This window comes from Girardinichthys multiradiatus, chromosome 7 (assembly GCF_021462225.1).
Source record: "Girardinichthys multiradiatus isolate DD_20200921_A chromosome 7, DD_fGirMul_XY1, whole genome shotgun sequence".
In the NCBI taxonomy this organism is placed as follows: Eukaryota; Metazoa; Chordata; class Actinopteri; order Cyprinodontiformes; family Goodeidae; genus Girardinichthys; species Girardinichthys multiradiatus.
The window spans coordinates 23625982-23630329 of NC_061800.1; the positions used below are offsets into that span (position 1 = coordinate 23625982).

The 4348-nt window shown below is 39.1% G+C and overlaps 1 long non-coding RNA gene across 1 annotated transcript; it reads right to left on the reverse strand.

Moving 5' to 3' along the window:
* Positions 1–1480: 1480 nt before the first annotated feature.
* LOC124871827 lies at positions 1481–2983 on the reverse strand. Its single transcript, XR_007039123.1, has 3 exons — positions 2876–2983; positions 2418–2640; positions 1481–1664 (listed from the first exon to the last, which is right to left on the reverse strand). It is a non-coding gene; the product is annotated as an uncharacterized LOC124871827 (long non-coding RNA).
* Positions 2984–4348: the final 1365 nt, after the last annotated feature.

The window sequence follows — 4348 nt, forward strand, 5'->3', positions numbered from 1 at the left end:
ATCTGACTGCACTGTTCAATGATTAGGATTAATTGGAATGTATGTACCTGAGTTTTGTGAAGTGCCTTGAGACGACAGGTGTTGTGAATCGGCGCTATATAAATAAACTGAATTGAATTGAATTAAATTTGCCAAAGGTATGACTAATTTGGGGCTTTTAAATTCTGTTAGAGGCCACAAAGGATTTGAAAATACGGAGGAGGATCACTTCAATGACTATCAACCTTCAGATGATGGAGACATGCCCACAAAGACTTTACTCTATGATTGCAAGTGAATGGTGGTTTTACAAAGTATTAAGTGGGGGATGGAGACACAAAAACATCACATTCATCAGAATTTTTTCTGGTCTTCATCAGCATTTCTGGGGTTGTTGTAAATCCTTCCAGATCAAATGCAGCTGATGTGGCAGAAGTTTTAGACCACACCCAACATGGAAATGAGCCACAGAAAATACCATCCTGGCCTGTTGTGGACGCAACATAAATGACAAAAGATTGTTTAAAAAACTATACATGACAATTTATTATCAAGGTATGCAAGCAAAACAGTCAAACCAAATTACTGCAATAATCAAAGTTCTCCTTAAAAATAAACTGAATTACAAAACAAAGCATCCCTTTCTGAGAGCACTTCAGTTCTATTTAAAGACAATAGTGAAAGATCCAAAGGAAAACACAAATAAAACTATCAAAGACCAGAAACTAAAACCAGTGGCTCAAACCAGAAGACTGAACCCAGCCAATCAGCAACTGGAGAAGTAGTAAAGGGAGGAACCCGCCCACATGGAAAGGCAGCACAGAAAAAAGACAGAAAACCACAAGAGGATGGAGGCAGTACAGGTCTGGGGTAGTAACAGTAACCATAAACTAAATAGCTGGATTTCAACAATCACTTTAGCTATGTAAACCCACAAAATTAACACACACGGAACACAAAATAAATATATTTACTGTTATTGAAAAGAAGACTACACCCAAGGCAAGTATGGAGTGTCAAAAAAAGTCCCAATCAATCACTACATGTAACTGTTTATACAATTCGTAATTAAAACAACATGAGTCCATTTCAGCCTGGTTTTCTTGGCCAAAACAGTGTTAACTCCACCCACTGAATGTGATGGATATAGCTCACAAAGACAATAAACTCAGGATGTGATGCAGTAACATTAAATTTTGTTGTAATACATAGTGAAATAATCCTCATCCTATTTACAAGTAAAACATGTTTCTATTATTGGGACATTTAATTAAATACGCATAAAATGGAATATTATAACATTTAGTTGCTTTATTCATTTATTTAATGGTGGCACATTTTGACATCTATATTTGTTAACTCTAAGAATCGGTAATTTTCCCTCAAACATCCAGCACATGGTTGAGGTAGGAGATGTAACAAACTGCCAGCTGCAGAATTTCAATTTTGGAAAGCCTTTTATCTGGTGGTAGAGTCGGAAGGAGTTTTCTAAGCTTTGTAAAAGCCACGTTGAAGGCCACAACGCGGACGCGCTCCCTGGAGGCATGCGCAGATCGATATTTAGCAGTTGCGCGCCTCGTGCGCCTCCTCTCCTTTCGAGAGCGCGCACGGTCCTCTTTGTCGACCGGCAAGGACCTGCGCGGAGGCCTCTCCATGTCCTTACGTCCCCACGGCAAATCAGCTCCCTATTAGGCAGAAATAATTCCCAGGACAATCGAGGCAAGATTTTGGTAATACAAGACATATGATATGAAATATAAAAATGGATTCTTTGATTTGGAATGTTCATGAAGATAGAAAGAAGACAAGAAAAAAGACTCCGATCGCCTCTGAGACCGCTGCTGTCCTAGTTACTGAAGGAATACAGAGAGAAACTAGACAAAAACAGAAAGAAAAACACCCTGAACCTTAATTTAAACTTTATTGATTCTTTAGCCATCCATCCAGCCGTCTGTTGTTTATACCCGCTTGTCGTTACGGGGTTGCGGGGGCTGCTGCCTATATCAAGTGATCATGGGGCGAAAGGGAGGGTACACCCTGGACAGGTCGCCAGTCTATCACAGGACAGCACTGAGACACACAATCATTCACATACCTAAGGGTAATTTGGAGTAATCAATTAACCTAGACTGTAGGAGTACCCAGAGAGAACCCACACATGCACTGGGAGAACATGCAAACCTAATGAGGAAGAATCCCTGGCTGGGATTCAAACACAGGACACTCTTTCTGGAAGGGAACAGTGCAACCAAACTGCTGCTCAATATACCAATAATAATAATAATAATAATAATAATAATAATAATAATAATAATAATAATAATAATAACAAACTATTTGTCTTAAGTCAAAGCAGCCAGCTGACCAACCCAGCATAGAATCCAGTTTGGAAAAGCTCTTAAATAAAAACTGACAACAAAAGTGAAAGCTGAACTCACCATGCAAATTCATTCAGTTTGAAATGGCTGCAGAAAAGTAAAATATTAAACTGAGTGAGAAAATATTTAGGGTTTCCTTAGAAAAAAGGCTGTGATTAAGGTTTAATTGAGGACCTGCGAAGCATTCCTCCTCCTCTTGTTCCGTCTCTCCTGACAGTCAATGCGTCTGTTTTCTTCTGCACCCTTGTCTGCCTGTTCTCACTGCGAGACACCTATCTCTCCTCTGGAGGAAAGGAATGCAGACAGAGGAAAACAAAGAGGATGCAGGCAGGATGTGGGCATTTAAAATCGATGTAAATTCATTGGATTGGCTGGTTAAAGGTCAGCTTACATGAAACATTTATAATGCCACAGCCAATGAAAGATGTTTTTAGCATCTTGTGAGAAAACATTCATGCTGTTATTCCATTAATTGGAGAACAAATACAAATTTTAAAACATAAAATATGAAGCCTTACGTTGCTGCATTGTGGTTCTTGCAATGTGCTCTTCTCTGAAGGGAAAATGTCAGCGCTAATCATTACAAACATAATCACTCTGAATAAATCATTGCCAGTGGAAAAGATCAGTCTTCAGGTCTTGCAGGCTCTGTGAGAATGACACCATCATGTGCAGTCACGGATACAGCTTTGGCATAAGGCAAAGACACAAATAAGTGGCTCCCCAAGCCAATTATTTGTGTCTTGTCAACTGATCAGTGATGTGAATAAGCTGCTTAGAACAGTAAAAAAGACAAGATGTGTGTAATTTTGACAAAAATAGAATTTCTCAGTGTGTGACTCTACCTCTTTGGTGAAATGTATATAAATGAAAGGATGGGTTTCCAAACATTTTCAGCTTGAGATTCTGCTACTGCAATGAGATGTAATTAGTAACGTTTTTTATACAACATAAGTAGGGGCGCCTACATGTGTGTATTGTTTGGGAACGTCATATTTTCTCTTCTTTTCCCTCTGGGATGCCTTGGATTTAACTTGTCATCTGTCTCAGTCTAGACACCATCTGTTTGAAAGGACAGAGCCTCACATTTTCATCTCCTCTATACTTTATGTGCATATACACAAATAATAAATCATGTTCATTAAGTGTCTGCTAATGTTTATATGTAATTATAGCTGACAAAATTTATACTTAATATGATCCTTTAATTTCTCAGCCCCTCTTTCAGTCAAGTCTCTCTGGATAACAGCTGCTGTACGATTTCGTTTCGGAAGATTTAGTGATATTGGATCGATCAGCTCTTGCCATTGCAGCATCAGGGTTGTGAAAACATTTGAGGTCTTTGAGCAATGCTGTGTCATAAAGAGAGGTTTTGTTCTTTGAGCCAAACACAAGAATAAACTGAAAGCTGCTGAGTAAAATTGAGTTAAAGATTGTTGTACAAATGTGTAATGTTAGACTGTCTTGAGTAAGTTTAGGATTCTCAGTAGCAGACCAGGAAGTGATCTGAGAAAGATGAGAATGAGGATAATGGAGTTGGGGGATTGGGAAGTGAGTGCAAAGCTCAGCTTGTGTCACTTACCAATGCAGTAGAAGCCCTCAGGATCCAAGTGTGGTGGAAGAAAGTGGTACATACACTATACTGCCCAACATATTTTTCTGTCTACTTTTATGTGTACACGACCTTTGATGACATCCTAATCTATGAGGTCCAATCATTCTCCACAAGGTTTAGGCGTGTGTTCATAGTTAGAAGAGAAAACCAGAATTATAGCCTCTGCTCTAGTTCATCCCAAAGGTGTTCAAGAAGGTTGAGGTCAGGACTCTGTGTTGGTCACTGAAGTTTCTCCACAACAAACTTTATACACCTGCAGCCATGAAAGTGATTGTGATTGTGAATTTATTAATTTGGTAGTGTGACCCAATACTTTTGGCAATATAGTGTAGGTAAGGTGACGGTGCTCCCAATAGATGGGCTTCCATGGATGGAG